The sequence below is a fragment of the Hyla sarda genome, unplaced genomic scaffold (genome assembly GCF_029499605.1).
Source record: "Hyla sarda isolate aHylSar1 unplaced genomic scaffold, aHylSar1.hap1 scaffold_3049, whole genome shotgun sequence".
NCBI classification, from domain to species: domain Eukaryota; kingdom Metazoa; phylum Chordata; class Amphibia; order Anura; family Hylidae; genus Hyla; species Hyla sarda.
In genome coordinates, this window is record NW_026609769.1 from 2,805 (window position 1) to 25,029 (window position 22,225).

At 46.6% G+C, this 22,225-nt stretch overlaps 5 non-coding genes and 2 pseudogenes across 5 annotated transcripts; all 7 read left to right on the top strand.

The window, feature by feature from the left end:
* The first annotated feature begins 1,106 nt into the window (after positions 1-1,106).
* LOC130328143 (U2 spliceosomal RNA) lies at positions 1,107-1,239 on the top strand (annotated as a pseudogene).
* Positions 1,240-6,410: 5,171 nt separating this feature from the next.
* On the top strand, positions 6,411-6,591 carry LOC130328142 (U2 spliceosomal RNA; annotated as a pseudogene).
* A 5,180-nt stretch (positions 6,592-11,771) lies between these two features.
* Positions 11,772-11,962, top strand: LOC130328144 (U2 spliceosomal RNA). The gene has a single exon (XR_008872209.1). It is a non-coding gene; the product is annotated as a U2 spliceosomal RNA (small nuclear RNA).
* A 2,094-nt stretch (positions 11,963-14,056) lies between these two features.
* On the top strand, positions 14,057-14,247 carry LOC130328145 (U2 spliceosomal RNA). Its single transcript, XR_008872210.1, has one exon. It is a non-coding gene; the product is annotated as a U2 spliceosomal RNA (small nuclear RNA).
* Positions 14,248-16,352: 2,105 nt separating this feature from the next.
* Positions 16,353-16,543, top strand: LOC130328147 (U2 spliceosomal RNA). The gene has a single exon (XR_008872211.1). It is a non-coding gene; the product is annotated as a U2 spliceosomal RNA (small nuclear RNA).
* A 2,082-nt stretch (positions 16,544-18,625) lies between these two features.
* On the top strand, positions 18,626-18,816 carry LOC130328148 (U2 spliceosomal RNA). The gene has a single exon (XR_008872212.1). It is a non-coding gene; the product is annotated as a U2 spliceosomal RNA (small nuclear RNA).
* Positions 18,817-20,910: 2,094 nt separating this feature from the next.
* LOC130328141 (U2 spliceosomal RNA) lies at positions 20,911-21,101 on the top strand. The gene has a single exon (XR_008872208.1). It is a non-coding gene; the product is annotated as a U2 spliceosomal RNA (small nuclear RNA).
* The last annotated feature ends 1,124 nt before the right edge of the window (positions 21,102-22,225 follow it).

Consider the following 22,225-nt stretch of genomic DNA (forward strand, 5'->3'; position numbering starts at 1 on the left):
CTCCATCTGCTGGCGGTATTGAATAAGCATTGCTGCACTGATGGGGTATGCATTAGACGAAAAAAAAGAAGAAAAAGAAGAATAATACGCCCAGAAAAGAGGCGAAAAGGAGAAAAACGTAAAAAAACGTGAAAAAAAAGTAAGAGGAAGAGAAGGGAAAAAAAGGTGGAAATGGGTTTAAAAGTGATTTCGGCGGAGAAATATATATATATATATATATATATATATATATACGCGCACACACACACATATATATAAACGTATTCTCCGTTGAGATATTGCAGCCGCTGCTGTGTCCAGGCCCAGGAGCCTTAGCACTGTGCTGTGATGTCACTCAATACCACTGACATCACTAGGTGTAAACAACATCTCTCCTTTGCTGTGTATGTGACTATGGAGCTGTTTGGTGATGTCGTCTATTATGGCCTTCATAGAAGCAACAGGAGATTGTTGCATCCATCTAGAACCCTCAGAACTACAGTGCTATGATGTCACTCACTTCCACAGGCCTTGCAGAGTGTAAACAACAACAACCCAGCTTTGTTGTGTATGTAACCATAGGGATTTGTGATGTCACCTAGAACCTTCACAGCAGCGACAGCTTTATGAGGAGCATCAGCACTGCTCTGCCTGAGCAGAACCATCACCGCCATAGGTTGTCAAATAACCCGGATTTAACCCACACAGGTAAGTCCAATGGGGTGCAGGCATGTCCTCTATGCTTACAGCTTCCCGTGGGTGTTGGTTTGATACCGTTTGGGGACAGCCAAGGAGGCATCTGCAGGCAACAAAGGTAGGTGTGTGCTTGTGTGTGTGTTTCCTATGCAGATCCTAAGCCCAGTGTCACATGCAAGTAGGAGGAGTAAGAAGGGTTCCTGGCAAATCCGGGTTATGGATTGCATTTAAAAAGGCCCCGTGGGAGTGCAATGGGCCCCTGTCTTGCTGCTTAGCAATAATGGTATGGGTTTAGGTTCTGCTGTGTGTACTGGTGGTTGACTGCCCCCCAGCCCAGAGTGTGCATGGAAAATTGTCTGGCAGCCTCCCTGACAGCAAGCAGTGATAGTGCCCATGAAGGGGACCTTGTTGGGCCCGCCCCTTTCACGGTTATCGCTTCTCGGCCTTTTGGCTAAGATCAAGTGTAGTAATACAGGAGATCTGGTCAGAAGGTACTCGGGTACCCCTCTCCTCGGCCTTGTGGGATCGCCCAGGTTTATTGCCTGGGCTTCACCCACTTGTTGCTATTGGGGAGAGGGCTTAGTCCCAGGGTAACGGGTTGCGATCGCCTCTCAAAGCCTTTGGGTGGAGAGAGGTTTGAGCGAATTGGCTGGTTGGTTGGAGCGGAGAGAACCAGACCAAAACACGAATGAACCATGGATGAAGATCTAGATCCTGGTTCGGTACCGGCTTATGCCCGGATTAAACACACTGTGCGGGTCATTCTCACAGGTGATGCGGCGGATGCACGTGGCATGAGGTTCGTGATAGAGGACGTGCTCGACAAGATTCTTAATGTTCGTAAGCGAGAGATTTTGGCCATCCAGGATTACCCTAAGCGGAGGATCTACGACTGCACTTTCATAGGGGAAGGCGTATTCTTAGATGCAGTAATGAAAATTCCAAAGCAAGATGATCCGAGGCTTAAGGGTATCCAAATTGTCGAGCACGTCCTAGATGAAACCAAGTTGATTGTCGTGAAGATGTACTCCCCTTTTGTAAATCAGAGAGAGATCGATGGGTTCCTGGCAGCCTACTTTAAAAAGGTGGAGTTCAGAGGAAAAATCATGAACGACTGTGGTGTCTGGACCTCAAAATGGCGATATCAAGTCACGTGCAACAAAGACCCCACCCTCCCAGGGGGGATACTATTACCGCCTGCTCGTTTTAAATTAAACAATGTGTGTGGCGACCTCTTTTTTGCGGGAATGCCAAACTTCTGCAGAAGGTGCCAACGTTATGGGCACATAAAGGAAAATTGTGAAAGTTCCTGTAAGAAATGTGGAAGCATGCAACATGAAACAGAAAAATGTGATAAGGGTTTGAGATGTAATTTTTGCCGTCACTTTGGTCACATGTATGCTTTCTGTCCCCACAGACCAAAAAAAACCACAGAACAGCAAGGGCAACCCAAGAGAGACGTCCGGAGACCAGCCTGGGGAAAAGCCAGAGAGGAGGAGCACCCCCCACAAGAAGAGGTAAGCTGTGAGATGGAGACCACGGCCCCCCCAAAAGAACCCCAGGAGAAAGAGGCACAGGTGGAAAGGGGGACCCCAAATGAGAGGAGGCCGGGGAAGAGAAATGCGAGAGGGGATCGGGCAGATACCTCAGAGAAGGTGGAAGAGCGAGAGGTGCCCGATTCCACCCCGGAAGGTCCTCCTGCTCGGGGTCCCCCTGAGTGTGAAAACCCGGACGGAGTAGCAAAGGTGAAAAGACGAAGGGGCTCCAAAGGGCGTCCGGACTCGGAGGTGGTCCAGGAGGAGCAGATGGAAGTTCCTGTCGTGACGGGGGCTCCAAGTGAAGCTCCTCCACAGGTCCCAGTGGTGGATACCCCTCCTCCTCCCAGCCAGGAGGAGGTTTCAGGGGTGACCATCTCCGAGGTCCCGGAAACGGACCTAAGTACGCACCCGACCCCTATGGAGGGGCAAGAGGTGGACGCCGAAAAAGAGAATGGAGCCCAGAAGCTGTTCTTACCAATGTACTCCGTCTATACACCTGTGGTCTTGGAAGAGGGGGGCTGCTCGAGCGATGGTGGTTCCTCTCCGGCTTCCTCTATGTGTACGGTAGAGTCAGAGGTGGGGGGTAACGAGAGCTCCAGTGCGCAATCTGGTTTTTAGTTTTGTTATCTGAGCCTCCCTTTTTTTTACATCTCCAATGGCTGAGTTGTCCGGATTGTCTATGAATGTAAGAAGTATAAGTTCACGAGCGAAACGGGTTGCCCTTTTTAACTACTTGTCTATTTTTGCTGCTTCTGTGGTTTTCCTGCAGGAGTGCGGCATCCCGCATAGTTTAAATTATGAAAAGTATAAAAAAGATTGGGTACACGGTCCATCAGTCTGGTCTGGATCTAACGAATCCAGATCAGCAGGGGTCGCCATACTTTTTAAAGGAAATGCTTTTATTGATTTTATTCATGAGATTTTACCAGGCAGAATTTTATTGGTTAAAGCTTTTATTGATGGTATTAAATGGCAGTTTTTAAATTTTTATGGTTCACCCAATAAAAATGATAGAGCACGGATGTTAGAGATTTTACCCCTTTTTATCAATGATTCTGAACCTCTTATTTTAGCAGGTGATTTTAATTGTATTTTAAGGGGGGAGCACCGTTTTACCAATTCAGTAAGTAGAAACTATGATAAAACATCTTCTATGTTAAAAAATATGATTATTGATTTTAGACTTACTGATGTTTTTAAGAAATGCAATAGTATTTTACCAGAAAGAGACGGTGTGACCTGGAGCAACGCAAACTGCAGCTCCAGGATCGATTTTATCTTCTGTTCTTATCAAGTACTGCCTTTTAAGTGTGATGTTTTAACCAATGTTTTTTCTGATCACAAACTTTTATCTTTTAAGGTGAAGAGTGATTTTAGAAAAAAGACTGGGAGGAATGCCTGGAAGATGAATGTATCCCTTTTAGAAGATCCGCAGGTTTTATCCGATTTTATCAACTTCTACAAGGACTGCAGACGGGTAAGAGATCCTAACACTCCCATCAGTATATGGTGGGAGAAAATGAAAATAAAAATAAAAGAGTTTTTTATTAGAGTAGGGATCTCTAGAGCTAAAGAGAAGCGTGAGTTTTACTCCCTTCTAAATACCCGTCTGCAAACCCTGTACAAATTCAGAGACAATGGTATAGAGGTTTATAGAGAAATTACTGACTTAAAAAAAGAAATAAAACAGTGCCTGGAGCAGAAGGGAAAAGAGATAATTTTCAGATCCAAAATAAAGCACCTTGAAGAGAACGAGACCTGCTCCAGGTACTTTTTTAAGAAAGTAACGGATAAAAAGGTTTTCATTGATAATATACAAGGAGAAAAAGATGTACAGGGTATTTTAAAAAGGGTACATTCATTTTATGCGGATCTTTTTAATACAAAAAATATTGATATTGATTTTATGAATGACTCATTGAAGGAGATTACCAATGTTTTAGACCCTGTGTCCCAGTCTCTTTTACAGAGGGAGATCTCGGAACAGGAGGTTTTAGAGACGATCAGGAGTTTTAAATCCGGTAAGGTGCCTGGTCCTGACGGTATACCCATTGAGTTTTATGTCATTTTTTATGGTGTTTTAAAAGATGACCTTTTTTCCCTTTTTACAGAAGTATTTAAAACAAAAGCCCTCCCAGGTTCATGGAGGAAGGGTGATGTCTCCCTGCTGTTCAAAAAGGGAGACCGGTCAGATCTAAAGAACTGGAGACCAATCACCCTCCTCAACTGTGACTACAAAGTGATGGCAAAACTGTGCGCAAATAGATTAAAAAGTGTAATAGAGAAAATAATCCATTCAAATCAGGTCTGTGGGGTGCCTGGGAGGAGCATATGGGAAAATCTTAACCTTTTAAAAGATGTGATTAGTGACACAAAGTCTAGAAACGGAAAACTAGCCATTTTATCCTTAGACTTCGAGAAGGCTTTTGACAGAGTGTCACATTTTTATCTTTTTAAGGTTTTAGAGAAAATGGGTATACCTGAAGGCTTTTTATTGTCTCTTAAGGCCTTTTATAAAAACTGCACAAGCAAGATTTTAGTTAACGGTTTTAAGACACAGGATGTGATTTTAAATTCCGGAGTGAAGCAGGGGTGTCCTTTGTCCCCACTACTTTTCATATGTGCGCTTGAGCCTCTACTATGCACCTTGAGGAGAGATAAGCAAATAAGAGGGGTCCCCCTGCCGGGAGGAGGGGGACTAGAGGCTAAAGTAGTGGGGTACATGGACGATGTGGCAGTGCTCGGAAGGGACACCCCATCGCTTCAAAAAGCCCTAAAGCAAATTGAATTTTTTTGTTGTGCCTCCGGTTTTAAGGTAAATTTTAATAAAAGCAGTGTTTTAAATATAGGAGGACTGTTTTTAAGGGATTTACCCATTCCTGTGTCTGAGTCTGTGCAGATTTTAGGGGTCTCCTTCAGTGAGTCAAACAATGGTTTTAATAGCTGGGACTTGGTGGCTCAAAAAATAAACACAAAAATTTGTATGTGGAACATGAGAAAGCTAACGATGGAGGGGAAGGTTTTAGTTACAAAGATGGTGATTTTACCCATTTTATTGTATCTTGGCATGGTCTTTCCACCCCCCGAAATGATTTTAAATAAAATTATTAAAGCATGTTTTACCTTTTTATGGAGCTCCAAGAGTGAAAAATTGAGAAGAGAGATCGTCATGATGCCAAAAGGTATGGGTGGAAAGGACTTCCCCGACATCAGGGCGTTCCTTTTTACCAAGTTTTTTAGCATGTGTGTTAGCACACTTTTTAAGGATAGTTACTGGTCATATTTTATCCGTTTTAATACAGGTTTTTTTATGAGGAGGAATGGGTGGTTTAAAACTGTTTTAAGCTGTCCTTATGCTTTTAATCTTCCCCAACAATACAAGATTTTAGAGAAAATTTTCAACTTGTACAACTTTAACGGAAAAAGTATTAATGAAGTAACTAATAGCAAAAAAATGTTAAAATATATTAAAGAAAGTGGTTTTATTACCCCTGTGAATAATTTTAATGAAGAGAAATGCAGGAAAATATGGAAGATGGCAAATATGATTTATCTTTTTAATTCACAGAAAGATCTGGCCTGGAGCTGCATACACGAGTGTCTTCCATGCCGGGCATTCCAGCACCGAAGAAGGATGGCCAACACTGCAGTATGCCCGAGGGAGGGCTGCCAGGAACCCGAGACCGTGTACCACCTTTTCTGGACTTGTTTTTATGCAAAAAGGATATGGACTAAAATACTCCCTCTGGTGAAGAAGATAACAGAAATAAAGGACTTAAACTCTGCAGCTGTTTTTTATGGATGTCTGGAATGCCCAATACGGACTCAAGAGACAATGGCATGGAAGATCATAAACTGTGTTAAAGCAGCTCTATGGAATGCCAGAAACATTTTACTTTTTAAACATGAGATTTTATCTGTGAATGATGTTTTAGCTCTTTGTTTTAGTGATATGTACCAGTACTTTTTATTAGACAAGAAATATTATCCTTTATTAGCTAGAAAATGGTATTTTAATGAATGGAACGCCCTTTTGTAAAGCCACCAAGTGCCCATTTTAAGTGTATTATGATTGTATTTATGTGAACTTTTATTGTTATATGTGATTTTATTATCAAAATTTGTTTTTATTGAAAAAAAATTATATTTATAAATCGTAATGCACTTTGTAAAATGTTATGAATTCTAAATAAAAAGATACCCCTCAGGGGTAGCCAAGTTAAAATCTGTTCTTATCAGTTTAATATCTGATACGTCCCCTATCTGGGGACCATATATTAAATGGATTTTTGAGAACGGGGGCCGATTTCGAAGCTTGCTTCCGTCGCCCTATGCATTGACCCGATATGGCAGTATCTTCGGGTACAGTGCACCACCCCCTTACAGGGTTAAAAAGAAAGATTCCTACTTTCATTGCTACCTGCTTGCTGGCTAGCCAGCTAGCCAGCCCTGTGGGCCTTGCTGCTGCAGCCAAAAAACAAAAGGTGGTGCTGTCACGATGCCGGCTGGCAGGAGGTGGATCCTCTGTGCCAGAGAGGGATAGCGAGGACCGTGCTAGTGGACCGGTTCTAAGACACTACAGGTTTTCACCAGAGCCCGCCGCAAAGCGGGATGGTCTTGCTGCGGCGGTAGTGACCAGGTCGTATCCACTAGCAACGGCTCACCTCTCTGGCTGCTGAAGATAGGCGAGGTACAAGGGAGTAGGCAGAAGCAAAGTCGGACGTAGCAGATGGTCGGGGGCAGGCGGCAAGGTTCGTAGTCAGGGGAGATAGCAAAGTTCTGGTACACAGGGTATAAACACACAAAAACGCTTTCACTAGGCTCTAGGGCAACAAGATCCGGCAAGGAAGTGCAAGGGAGGAGACTAGATATAGCCAGGAAACAGATGGGAACCAATTAAGCTAATTGGGCCAGGCACCAATCATTGGTGCACTGGCCCTTTAAGTCTCAGGGAGCTGGCGCGCGCGCGCCCTAGAGAGCGGAGCCGCGCGCGCCAGCACATGACCGCAGGAGACGGGAACGGGTAAGTGACCTGGGATGCGATTCGCGAGCGGGCGCGTCCCGCTGTGCGAATCGCATCCCCAACGGCCATGACAGGGCAGCGCTCCCGGTCAGCGCTGACCGGGGAGCTGCAGGGAGAAAGGCGCCGTGAGCGCTCCGGGGAGGAGCGGGGACCCGGAGCGCTAGGCGTAACAGTACCCCCCCCCTTAGGTCTCCCCTTCTCTTTATCGGGTAACTGCCTCCCCTGGGATGAGGACACCGGGAAAGGAAGGAGGGATTCCTCAACGGCAGGCAGAACCGCAGGAGTAGGAATGGGGAGAGAGGGCAGAGGGCGAGACCTGGCACGGGGCAGTGTGACACCAGGACGGGGGCCATGGGGTGGCACAGAGGCTTGCCTGACGGGACTGGGAGGGGGGGAGGGGCATTTCCTGTGGCAGGCAGAGTCCTTAATGACCTTAGGGGGACCGGAAACAGGAGGAACCACAGGGTCACGGCAGGGAGTACTGGGAACCGGTTTTAGACAGTTCTTGGAACAAGAGGACCCCCAACTCCTGATCTCCCCAGTGGACCAATCCAGGGTAGGGGAATGAAGTTGAAGCCAGGGAAGTCCAAGGAGAATTTCCGAGGTGCAATTGGGGAGGACCAAAAGTTCAATCCTCTCATGATGAGATCCGATGCTCATAAGAAGGGGCTCCGTGCGGAAACGTATGGTGCAATCCAACTTGGCTCCGTTGACCGCGGAAACGTGGAGTGGCTTGACAAGACGGGTCACCGGAATGCGAAATTTATTCACTAGGGACTCTCGAATAAAATTTCCAGAAGCTCCAGAGTCCAGGCAGGCCACGGCTGAGAGAGAAGAGCTGGCTGAAGCAGAAATCCGCACGGGTACCGTGAGACGTGGAGGAGCAGACTTGGAACCAAGAGACGCCACACCCACGTGAGCTGGGTGCGTGCGTGCGTTTCCCAGGCGTGGAGGACGGATAGGGCAATCCACCAAGAAATGCTCGGTACTGGCACAGTACAGACAAAGATTCTCTTCCTTACGGCGATTCCTCTCTTCCTGGGTCAGGCGAGACTTATCCACTTGCATGGCCTCCTCGGCGGGAGGCCCAGGCGTAGATTGCAACGGATACTGTGGGAGAGGTGCCCAGAGATCTAAGTCTTTTTCCTGGCGGAGCTCTTGGTGTCGCTCAGAAAAACGCATGTCAATGCGGGTAGCTAGATGGATGAGTTCTTGCAGATTGGCAGGAATCTCTCGTGCGGCCAGCACATCCTTGATGCGACTGGATAGGCCTTTTTTGAAGGTCGCGCAGAGTGCCTCATTATTCCAGGATAATTCTGAAGCAAGGGTACGGAACTGTACGGCATACTCGCCAACGGAAGAATTACCCTGGACCAGGTTCAACAGGGCAGTCTCAGCAGAAGAGGCTCGGGCAGGTTCCTCAAAGACACTTCGGATTTCCGAGAAGAAGGAGTGTACGGAGGCAGTGACGGGGTCATTGCGGTCCCAGAGCGGTGTGGCCCAAGACAGAGCTTTTCCAGACAGAAGGCTGACTACGAAAGCCACCTTAGACCTTTCAGTGGGAAACAGGTCCGACATCATCTCCAGGTGCAATGAACATTGCGAAAGAAAGCCACGGCAAAACTTAGAGTCCCCATTAAATTTGTCCGGCAAGGACAGGTGGAGGCTAGGAGTGGCCACTCGCAGCGGAGGAGGTGCAGGAGCTGGCGAAGGAGATGATTGCTGAAGAAGTTGCGAATGTTGGCGCACAATGGTGGACACTTCCGACAGCTGGTGGGTTAGATGGGCGATCTGTCGGGCGATATCAGAGACAACTGGCAGGGGAACCTCAGCGGGATCCATGGCCGGATCTACTGTCACGATGCCGGCTGGCAGGAGGTGGATCCTCTGTGCCAGAGAGGGATAGCGAGGACCGTGCTAGTGGACCGGTTCTAAGACACTACAGGTTTTCACCAGAGCCCGCCGCAAAGCGGGATGGTCTTGCTGCGGCGGTAGTGACCAGGTCGTATCCACTAGCAACGGCTCACCTCTCTGGCTGCTGAAGATAGGCGAGGTACAAGGGAGTAGGCAGAAGCAAAGTCGGACGTAGCAGATGGTCGGGGGCAGGCGGCAAGGTTCGTAGTCAGGGGAGATAGCAAAGTTCTGGTACACAGGGTATAAACACACAAAAACGCTTTCACTAGGCTCTAGGGCAACAAGATCCGGCAAGGAAGTGCAAGGGAGGAGACTAGATATAGCCAGGAAACAGATGGGAACCAATTAAGCTAATTGGGCCAGGCACCAATCATTGGTGCACTGGCCCTTTAAGTCTCAGGGAGCTGGCGCGCGCGCGCCCTAGAGAGCGGAGCCGCGCGCGCCAGCACATGACCGCAGGAGACGGGAACGGGTAAGTGACCTGGGATGCGATTCGCGAGCGGGCGCGTCCCGCTGTGCGAATCGCATCCCCAACGGCCATGACAGGGCAGCGCTCCCGGTCAGCGCTGACCGGGGAGCTGCAGGGAGAAAGGCGCCGTGAGCGCTCCGGGGAGGAGCGGGGACCCGGAGCGCTAGGCGTAACAGGTGCTGCTGCTGCTTCTGCTGCTTCTGCTTGTGTCTGGCCCCTGTTGGAGCGTCCAGGCACAGGACTTCTGCTGCTGCTGACTAAATGGCCTCCTTAATTGGATCATTTGAGTAGCCAGCACACCTGTGCAGGTAGGGCATGACATGATAGGCAGCTGCCTTGATAGCGGGTGGGTGCTGAATGTTCCTAATTGACAAAATAAGATTAATGCTTATGAAGAAATATAAAATCTCATCCCTTCCCCAATATCGCGCCACACCCCTACCCCTTAATTCCCTGGTTGAACTTGATGGACATATGTCTTTTTTCGACCGTACTAACTATGTAACTATGTAACATAACATGGGGGGGGGGGGGGGGGGGTCTCCTGGCTGTTCACACAGGTGTGTCATTGCTGTACATTGACCATGCATTGCTTCTGTGGTATTGCAAAGGCAAAGACAAATGCTTCCAGCCATCCATTGCACTAATGGATTGGTCATCAGCTGGCTGTCTATGTCCCGCATCAATATAGACCAAAGTACAGAGGGTTAGGCTATGCTATTGTGCACCTACCTGATGCATCAGAAGGTGCGAGGCCCTTGCTAAATTCTGTGCACAGACTTTGAGATCTATACTTTAGACTGTATCTAAACCTGCTCCAACATGGACTGACATTCTGGCCTACTTTCAGCCGATGCGACTTGTCTGTCGCTGAACAGTCGCTTTTTATGTATTCAGCACCTATGTATAATGTTGTAAAAATGCTCTAGAAGCTAAAGTCGCAGAAATGTCACACATATTTGGCCTGCAACTTTCTGTGCGACAAATTCAGACAGGAAAAATCAGTATAAATCCTTAGAAAATTATCCCCCAGTGTCTCCATCTGCTGGCGGTATTGAATAAGCATTGCTGCACTGATGGGGTATGCATTAGACGAAAAAAAAGAAGAAAAAGAAGAATAATACGCCCAGAAAAGAGGCGAAAAGGAGAAAAACGTAAAAAAACGTGAAAAAAAAGTAAGAGGAAGAGAAGGGAAAAAAAGGTGGAAATGGGTTTAAAAGTGATTTCGGCGGAGAAATATATATATATATATATATATATATATATATATATATATATACGCGCACACACACACATATATATAAACGTATTCTCCGTTGAGATATTGCAGCCGCTGCTGTGTCCAGGCCCAGGAGCCTTAGCACTGTGCTGTGATGTCACTCAATACCACTGACATCACTAGGTGTAAACAACATCTCTCCTTTGCTGTGTATGTGACTATGGAGCTGTTTGGTGATGTCGTCTATTATGGCCTTCATAGAAGCAACAGGAGATTGTTGCATCCATCTAGAACCCTCAGAACTACAGTGCTATGATGTCACTCACTTCCACAGGCCTTGCAGAGTGTAAACAACAACAACCCAGCTTTGTTGTGTATGTAACCATAGGGATTTGTGATGTCACCTAGAACCTTCACAGCAGCGACAGCTTTATGAGGAGCATCAGCACTGCTCTGCCTGAGCAGAACCATCACCGCCATAGGTTGTCAAATAACCCGGATTTAACCCACACAGGTAAGTCCAATGGGGTGCAGGCATGTCCTCTATGCTTACAGCTTCCCGTGGGTGTTGGTTTGATACCGTTTGGAGACAGCCAAGGAGGCATCTGCAGGCAACAAAGGTAGGTGTGTGCTTGTGTGTGTGTTTCCTATGCAGATCCTAAGCCCAGTGTCACATGCAAGTAGGAGGAGTAAGAAGGGTTCCTGGCAAATCCGGGTTATGGATTGCATTTAAAAAGGCCCCGTGGGAGTGCAATGGGCCCCTGTCTTGCTGCTTAGCAATAATGGTATGGGTTTAGGTTCTGCTGTGTGTACTGGTGGTTGACTGCCCCCCAGCCCAGAGTGTGCATGGAAAATTGTCTGGCAGCCTCCCTGACAGCAAGCAGTGATAGTGCCCATGAAGGGGACCTTGTTGGGCCCGCCCCTTTCACGGTTATCGCTTCTCGGCCTTTTGGCTAAGATCAAGTGTAGTATCTGTTCTTATCAGTTTAATATCTGATACGTCCCCTATCTGGGGACCATATATTAAATGGATTTTTGAGAACGGGGGCCGATTTCGAAGCTTGCTTCCGTCGCCCTATGCATTGACCCGATATGGCAGTATCTTCGGGTACAGTGCACCACCCCCTTACAGGGTTAAAAAGAAAGATTCCTACTTTCATTGCTACCTGCTTGCTGGCTAGCCAGCTAGCCAGCCCTGTGGGCCTTGCTGCTGCAGCCAAAAAACAAAAGGTGGTGCTGCTGCTGCTGCTTCTGCTGCTTCTGCTTCTGCTTGTGTCTGGCCCCTGTTGGAGCGTCCAGGCACAGGACTTCTGCTGCTGCTGACTAAATGGCCTCCTTAATTGGATCATTTGAGTAGCCAGCACACCTGTGCAGGTAGGGCATGACATGATAGGCAGCTGCCTTGATAGCGGGTGGGTGCTGAATGTTCCTAATTGACAAAATAAGATTAATGCTTATGAAGAAATATAAAATCTCATCCCTTCCCCAATATCGCGCCACACCCCTACCCCTTAATTCCCTGGTTGAACTTGATGGACATATGTCTTTTTTCGACCGTACTAACTATGTAACTATGTAACATAACATGGGGGGGGGGGGGGGTCTCCTGGCTGTTCACACAGGTGTGTCATTGCTTTACATTGACCATGCATTGCTTCTGTGGTATTGCAAAGGCAAAGACAAATGCTTCCAGCCATCCATTGCACTAATGGATTGGTCATCAGCTGGCTGTCTATGTCCCGCATCAATATAGACCAAAGTACAGAGGGTTAGGCTATGCTATTGTGCACCTACCTGATGCATCAGAAGGTGCGAGGCCCTTGCTAAATTCTGTGCACAGACTTTGAGATCTATACTTTAGACTGTATCTAAACCTGCTCCAACATGGACTGACATTCTGGCCTACTTTCAGCCGATGCGACTTGTCTGTCGCTGAACAGTCGCTTTTTATGTATTCAGCACCTATGTATAATGTTGTAAAAATGCTCTAGAAGCTAAAGTCGCAGAAATGTCACACATATTTGGCCTGCAACTTTCTGTGCGACAAATTCAGACAGGAAAAATCAGTATAAATCCTTAGAAAATTATCCCCCAGTGTCTCCATCTGCTGGCGGTATTGAATAAGCATTGCTGCACTGATGGGGTATGCATTAGACGAAAAAAAAGAAGAAAAAGAAGAATAATACGCCCAGAAAAGAGGCGAAAAGGAGAAAAACGTAAAAAAACGTGAAAAAAAAGTAAGAGGAAGAGAAGGGAAAAAAAGGTGGAAATGGGTTTAAAAGTGATTTCGGCGGAGAAATATATATATATATATATATATATATATATATATATATATATATATACGCGCACACACACACATATATATAAACGTATTCTCCGTTGAGATATTGCAGCCGCTGCTGTGTCCAGGCCCAGGAGCCTTAGCACTGTGCTGTGATGTCACTCAATACCACTGACATCACTAGGTGTAAACAACATCTCTCCTTTGCTGTGTATGTGACTATGGAGCTGTTTGGTGATGTCGTCTATTATGGCCTTCATAGAAGCAACAGGAGATTGTTGCATCCATCTAGAACCCTCAGAACTACAGTGCTATGATGTCACTCACTTCCACAGGCCTTGCAGAGTGTAAACAACAACAACCCAGCTTTGTTGTGTATGTAACCATAGGGATTTGTGATGTCACCTAGAACCTTCACAGCAGCGACAGCTTTATGAGGAGCATCAGCACTGCTCTGCCTGAGCAGAACCATCACCGCCATAGGTTGTCAAATAACCCGGATTTAACCCACACAGGTAAGTCCAATGGGGTGCAGGCATGTCCTCTATGCTTACAGCTTCCCGTGGGTGTTGGTTTGATACCGTTTGGGGACAGCCAAGGAGGCATCTGCAGGCAACAAAGGTAGGTGTGTGCTTGTGTGTGTGTTTCCTATGCAGATCCTAAGCCCAGTGTCACATGCAAGTAGGAGGAGTAAGAAGGGTTCCTGGCAAATCCGGGTTATGGATTGCATTTAAAAAGGCCCCGTGGGAGTGCAATGGGCCCCTGTCTTGCTGCTTAGCAATAATGGTATGGGTTTAGGTTCTGCTGTGTGTACTGGTGGTTGACTGCCCCCCAGCCCAGAGTGTGCATGGAAAATTGTCTGGCAGCCTCCCTGACAGCAAGCAGTGATAGTGCCCATGAAGGGGACCTTGTTGGGCCCGCCCCTTTCACGGTTATCGCTTCTCGGCCTTTTGGCTAAGATCAAGTGTAGTATCTGTTCTTATCAGTTTAATATCTGATACGTCCCCTATCTGGGGACCATATATTAAATGGATTTTTGAGAACGGGGGCCGATTTCGAAGCTTGCTTCCGTCGCCCTATGCATTGACCCGATATGGCAGTATCTTCGGGTACAGTGCACCACCCCCTTACAGGGTTAAAAAGAAAGATTCCTACTTTCATTGCTACCTGCTTGCTGGCTAGCCAGCTAGCCAGCCCTGTGGGCCTTGCTGCTGCAGCCAAAAAACAAAAGGTGGTGCTGCTGCTGCTGCTTCTGCTGCTTCTGCTTCTGCTTGTGTCTGGCCCCTGTTGGAGCGTCCAGGCACAGGACTTCTGCTGCTGCTGACTAAATGGCCTCCTTAATTGGATCATTTGAGTAGCCAGCACACCTGTGCAGGTAGGGCATGACATGATAGGCAGCTGCCTTGATAGCGGGTGGGTGCTGAATGTTCCTAATTGACAAAATAAGATTAATGCTTATGAAGAAATATAAAATCTCATCCCTTCCCCAATATCGCGCCACACCCCTACCCCTTAATTCCCTGGTTGAACTTGATGGACATATGTCTTTTTTCGACCGTACTAACTATGTAACTATGTAACATAACATGGGGGGGGGGGGGGGGGGTCTCCTGGCTGTTCACACAGGTGTGTCATTGCTGTACATTGACCATGCATTGCTTCTGTGGTATTGCAAAGGCAAAGACAAATGCTTCCAGCCATCCATTGCACTAATGGATTGGTCATCAGCTGGCTGTCTATGTCCCGCATCAATATAGACCAAAGTACAGAGGGTTAGGCTATGCTATTGTGCACCTACCTGATGCATCAGAAGGTGCGAGGCCCTTGCTAAATTCTGTGCACAGACTTTGAGATCTATACTTTAGACTGTATCTAAACCTGCTCCAACATGGACTGACATTCTGGCCTACTTTCAGCCGATGCGACTTGTCTGTCGCTGAACAGTCGCTTTTTATGTATTCAGCACCTATGTATAATGTTGTAAAAATGCTCTAGAAGCTAAAGTCGCAGAAATGTCACACATATTTGGCCTGCAACTTTCTGTGCGACAAATTCAGACAGGAAAAATCAGTATAAATCCTTAGAAAATTATCCCCCAGTGTCTCCATCTGCTGGCGGTATTGAATAAGCATTGCTGCACTGATGGGGTATGCATTAGACGAAAAAAAAGAAGAAAAAGAAGAATAATACGCCCAGAAAAGAGGCGAAAAGGAGAAAAACGTAAAAAAACGTGAAAAAAAAGTAAGAGGAAGAGAAGGGAAAAAAAGGTGGAAATGGGTTTAAAAGTGATTTCGGCGGAGAAATATATATATATATATATATATATATATATATATATATATATATATATATATATACGCGCACACACACACATATATATAAACGTATTCTCCGTTGAGATATTGCAGCCGCTGCTGTGTCCAGGCCCAGGAGCCTTAGCACTGTGCTGTGATGTCACTCAATACCACTGACATCACTAGGTGTAAACAACATCTCTCCTTTGCTGTGTATGTGACTATGGAGCTGTTTGGTGATGTCGTCTATTATGGCCTTCATAGAAGCAACAGGAGATTGTTGCATCCATCTAGAACCCTCAGAACTACAGTGCTATGATGTCACTCACTTCCACAGGCCTTGCAGAGTGTAAACAACAACAACCCAGCTTTGTTGTGTATGTAACCATAGGGATTTGTGATGTCACCTAGAACCTTCACAGCAGCGACAGCTTTATGAGGAGCATCAGCACTGCTCTGCCTGAGCAGAACCATCACCGCCATAGGTTGTCAAATAACCCGGATTTAACCCACACAGGTAAGTCCAATGGGGTGCAGGCATGTCCTCTATGCTTACAGCTTCCCGTGGGTGTTGGTTTGATACCGTTTGGGGACAGCCAAGGAGGCATCTGCAGGCAACAAAGGTAGGTGTGTGCTTGTGTGTGTGTTTCCTATGCAGATCCTAAGCCCAGTGTCACATGCAAGTAGGAGGAGTAAGAAGGGTTCCTGGCAAATCCGGGTTATGGATTGCATTTAAAAAGGCCCCGTGGGAGTGCAATGGGCCCCTGTCTTGCTGCTTAGCAATAATGGTATGGGTTTAGGTTCTGCTGTGTGTACTAGTGGTTGACTGCCCCCCAGCCCAGAGTGTGCATGGAAAATTGTCTGGCAGCCTCCCTGACAGCAAGCAGTGATAGTGCCCATGAAGGGGACCTTGTTGGGCCCGCCCCTTTCACGGTTATCGCTTCTCGGCCTTTTGGCTAAGATCAAGTGTAGTATCTGTTCTTATCAGTTTAATATCTGATACGTCCCCTATCTGGGGACCATATATTAAATGGATTTTTGAGAACGGGGGCCGATTTCGAAGCTTGCTTCCGTCGCCCTATGCATTGACCCGATATGGCAGTATCTTCGGGTACAGTGCACCACCCCCTTACAGGGTTAAAAAGAAAGATTCCTACTTTCATTGCTACCTGCTTGCTGGCTAGCCAGCTAGCCAGCCCTGTGGGCCTTGCTGCTGCAGCCAAAAAACAAAAGGTGGTGCTGCTGCTGCTGCTTCTGCTGCTTCTGCTTGTGTCTGGCCCCTGTTGGAGCGTCCAGGCACAGGACTTCTGCTGCTGCTGACTAAATGGCCTCCTTAATTGGATCATTTGAGTAGCCAGCACACCTGTGCAGGTAGGGCATGACATGATAGGCAGCTGCCTTGATAGCGGGTGGGTGCTGAATGTTCCTAATTGACAAAATAAGATTAATGCTTATGAAGAAATATAAAATCTCATCCCTTCCCCAATATCGCGCCACACCCCTACCCCTTAATTCCCTGGTTGAACTTGATGGACATATGTCTTTTTTCGACCGTACTAACTATGTAACTATGTAACATAACATGGGGGGGGGGGGGTCTCCTGGCTGTTCACACAGGTGTGTCATTGCTGTACATTGACCATGCATTGCTTCTGTGGTATTGCAAAGGCAAAGACAAATGCTTCCAGCCATCCATTGCACTAATGGATTGGTCATCAGCTGGCTGTCTATGTCCCGCATCAATATAGACCAAAGTACAGAGGGTTAGGCTATGCTATTGTGCACCTACCTGATGCATCAGAAGGTGCGAGGCCCTTGCTAAATTCTGTGCACAGACTTTGAGATCTATACTTTAGACTGTATCTAAACCTGCTCCAACATGGACTGACATTCTGGCCTACTTTCAGCCGATTCGACTTGTCTGTCGCTGAACAGTCGCTTTTTATGTATTCAGCACCTATGTATAATGTTGTAAAAATGCTCTAGAAGCTAAAGTCGCAGAAATGTCACACATATTTGGCCTGCAACTTTCTGTGCGACAAATTCAGACAGGAAAAATCAGTATAAATCCTTAGAAAATTATCCCCCAGTGTCTCCATCTGCTGGCGGTATTGAATAAGCATTGCTGCACTGATGGGGTATGCATTAGACGAAAAAAAAGAAGAAAAAGAAGAATAATACGCCCAGAAAAGAGGCGAAAAGGAGAAAAACGTAAAAAAACGTGAAAAAAAAGTAAGAGGAAGAGAAGGGAAAAAAAGGTGGAAATGGGTTTAAAAGTGATTTCGGCGGAGAAATATATATATATATATATATATATATATATATATATATATATACGCGCACACACACACATATATATAAACGTATTCTCCGTTGAGATATTGCAGCCGCTGCTGTGTCCAGGCCCAGGAGCCTTAGCACTGTGCTGTGATGTCACTCAATACCACTGACATCACTAGGTGTAAACAACATCTCTCCTTTGCTGTGTATGTGACTATGGAGCTGTTTGGTGATGTCGTCTATTATGGCCTTCATAGAAGCAACAGGAGATTGTTGCATCCATCTAGAACCCTCAGAACTACAGTGCTATGATGTCACTCACTTCCACAGGCCTTGCAGAGTGTAAACAACAACAACCCAGCTTTGTTGTGTATGTAACCATAGGGATTTGTGATGTCACCTAGAACCTTCACAGCAGCGACAGCTTTATGAGGAGCATCAGCACTGCTCTGCCTGAGCAGAACCATCACCGCCATAGGTTGTCAAATAACCCGGATTTAACCCACACAGGTAAGTCCAATGGGGTGCAGGCATGTCCTCTATGCTTACAGCTTCCCGTGGGTGTTGGTTTGATACCGTTTGGGGACAGCCAAGGAGGCATCTGCAGGCAACAAAGGTAGGTGTGTGCTTGTGTGTGTGTTTCCTATGCAGATCCTAAGCCCAGTGTCACATGCAAGTAGGAGGAGTAAGAAGGGTTCCTGGCAAATCCGGGTTATGGATTGCATTTAAAAAGGCCCCGTGGGAGTGCAATGGGCCCCTGTCTTGCTGCTTAGCAATAATGGTATGGGTTTAGGTTCTGCTGTGTGTACTGGTGGTTGACTGCCCCCCAGCCCAGAGTGTGCATGGAAAATTGTCTGGCAGCCTCCCTGACAGCAAGCAGTGATAGTGCCCATGAAGGGGACCTTGTTGGGCCCGCCCCTTTCACGGTTATCGCTTCTCGGCCTTTTGGCTAAGATCAAGTGTAGTATCTGTTCTTATCAGTTTAATATCTGATACGTCCCCTATCTGGGGACCATATATTAAATGGATTTTTGAGAACGGGGGCCGATTTCGAAGCTTGCTTCCGTCGCCCTATGCATTGACCCGATATGGCAGTATCTTCGGGTACAGTGCACCACCCCCTTACAGGGTTAAAAAGAAAGATTCCTACTTTCATTGCTACCTGCTTGCTGGCTAGCCAGCTAACCAGCCCTGTGGGCCTTGCTGCTGCAGCCAAAAAACAAAAGGTGGTGCTGCTGCTGCTGCTTCTGCTGCTTCTGCTTCTGCTTGTGTCTGGCCCCTGTTGGAGCGTCCAGGCACAGGACTTCTGCTGCTGCTGACTAAATGGCCTCCTTAATTGGATCATTTGAGTAGCCAGCACACCTGTGCAGGTAGGGCATGACATGATAGGCAGCTGCCTTGATAGCGGGTGGGTGCTGAATGTTCCTAATTGACAAAATAAGATTAATGCTTATGAAGAAATATAAAATCTCATCCCTTCCCCAATATCGCGCCACACCCCTACCCCTTAATTCCCTGGTTGAACTTGATGGACATATGTCTTTTTTCGACCGTACTAACTATGTAACTATGTAACATAACATGGGGGGGGGGGGGGGGGTCTCCTGGCTGTTCACACAGGTGTGTCATTGCTGTACATTGACCATGCATTGCTTCTGTGGTATTGCAAAGGCAAAGACAAATGCTTCCAGCCATCCATTGCACTAATGGATTGGTCATCAGCTGGCTGTCTATGTCCCGCATCAATATAGACCAAAGTACAGAGGGTTAGGCTATGCTATTGTGCACCTACCTGATGCATCAGAAGGTGCGAGGCCCTTGCTAAATTCTGTGCACAGACTTTGAGATCTATACTTTAGACTGTATCTAAACCTGCTCCAACATGGACTGACATTCTGGCCTACTTTCAGCCGATGCGACTTGTCTGTCGCTGAACAGTCGCTTTTTATGTATTCAGCACCTATGTATAATGTTGTAAAAATGCTCTAGAAGCTAAAGTCGCAGAAATGTCACACATATTTGGCCTGCAACTTTCTGTGCGACAAATTCAGACAGGAAAAATCAGTATAAATCCTTAGAAAATTATCCCCCAGTGTCTCCATCTGCTGGCGGTATTGAATAAGCATTGCTGCACTGATGGGGTATGCATTAGACGAAAAAAAAGAAGAAAAAGAAGAATAATACGCCCAGAAAAGAGGCGAAAAGGAGAAAAACGTAAAAAAACGTGAAAAAAAAGTAAGAGGAAGAGAAGGGAAAAAAAGGTGGAAATGGGTTTAAAAGTGATTTCGGCGGAGAAATATATATATATATATATATATATATATATATATATATATATATACGCGCACACACACACATATATATAAACGTATTCTCCGTTGAGATATTGCAGCCGCTGCTGTGTCCAGGCCCAGGAGCCTTAGCACTGTGCTGTGATGTCACTCAATACCACTGACATCACTAGGTGTAAACAACATCTCTCCTTTGCTGTGTATGTGACTATGGAGCTGTTTGGTGATGTCGTCTATTATGGCCTTCATAGAAGCAACAGGAGATTGTTGCATCCATCTAGAACCCTCAGAACTACAGTGCTATGATGTCACTCACTTCCACAGGCCTTGCAGAGTGTAAACAACAACAACCCAGCTTTGTTGTGTATGTAACCATAGGGATTTGTGATGTCACCTAGAACCTTCACAGCAGCGACAGCTTTATGAGGAGCATCAGCACTGCTCTGCCTGAGCAGAACCATCACCGCCATAGGTTGTCAAATAACCCGGATTTAACCCACACAGGTAAGTCCAATGGGGTGCAGGCATGTCCTCTATGCTTACAGCTTCCCGTGGGTGTTGGTTTGATACCGTTTGGGGACAGCCAAGGAGGCATCTGCAGGCAACAAAGGTAGGTGTGTGCTTGTGTGTGTGTTTCCTATGCAGATCCTAAGCCCAGTGTCACATGCAAGTAGGAGGAGTAAGAAGGGTTCCTGGCAAATCCGGGTTATGGATTGCATTTAAAAAGGCCCCGTGGGAGTGCAATGGGCCCCTGTCTTGCTGCTTAGCAATAATGGTATGGGTTTAGGTTCTGCTGTGTGTACTGGTGGTTGACTGCCCCCCAGCCCAGAGTGTGCATGGAAAATTGTCTGGCAGCCTCCCTGACAGCAAGCAGTGATAGTGCCCATGAAGGGGACCTTGTTGGGCCCGCCCCTTTCACGGTTATCGCTTCTCGGCCTTTTGGCTAAGATCAAGTGTAGTATCTGTTCTTATCAGTTTAATATCTGATACGTCCCCTATCTGGGGACCATATATTAAATGGATTTTTGAGAACGGGGGCCGATTTCGAAGCTTGCTTCCGTCGCCCTATGCATTGACCCGATATGGCAGTATCTTCGGGTACAGTGCACCACCCCCTTACAGGGTTAAAAAGAAAGATTCCTACTTTCATTGCTACCTGCTTGCTGGCTAGCCAGCTAGCCAGCCCTGTGGGCCTTGCTGCTGCAGCCAAAAAACAAAAGGTGGTGCTGCTGCTGCTGCTTCTGCTGCTTCTGCTTCTGCTTGTGTCTGGCCCCTGTTGGAGCGTCCAGGCACAGGACTTCTGCTGCTGCTGACTAAATGGCCTCCTTAATTGGATCATTTGAGTAGCCAGCACACCTGTGCAGGTAGGGCATGACATGATAGGCAGCTGCCTTGATAGCGGGTGGGTGCTGAATGTTCCTAATTGACAAAATAAGATTAATGCTTATGAAGAAATATAAAATCTCATCCCTTCCCCAATATCGCGCCACACCCCTACCCCTTAATTCCCTGGTTGAACTTGATGGACATATGTCTTTTTTCGACCGTACTAACTATGTAACTATGTAACATAACATGGGGGGGGGGGGGTCTCCTGGCTGTTCACACAGGTGTGTCATTGCTGTACATTGACCATGCATTGCTTCTGTGGTATTGCAAAGGCAAAGACAAATGCTTCCAGCCATCCATTGCACTAATGGATTGGTCATCAGCTGGCTGTCTATGTCCCGCATCAATATAGACCAAAGTACAGAGGGTTAGGCTATGCTATTGTGCACCTACCTGATGCATCAGAAGGTGCGAGGCCCTTGCTAAATTCTGTGCACAGACTTTGAGATCTATACTTTAGACTGTATCTAAACCTGCTCCAACATGGACTGACATTCTGGCCTACTTTCAGCCGAGGCGACTTGTCTGTCGCTGAACAGTCGCTTTTTATGTATTCAGCACCTATGTATAATGTTGTAAAAATGCTCTAGAAGCTAAAGTCGCAGAAATGTCACACATATTTGGCCTGCAACTTTCTGTGCGACAAATTCAGACAGGAAAAATCAGTATAAATCCTTAGAAAATTATCCCCCAGTGTCTCCATCTGCTGGCGGTATTGAATAAGCATTGCTGCACTGATGGGGTATGCATTAGACGAAAAAAAAGAAGAAAAAGAAGAATAATACGCCCAGAAAAGAGGCGAAAAGGAGAAAAACGTAAAAAAACGTGAAAAAAAAGTAAGAGGAAGAG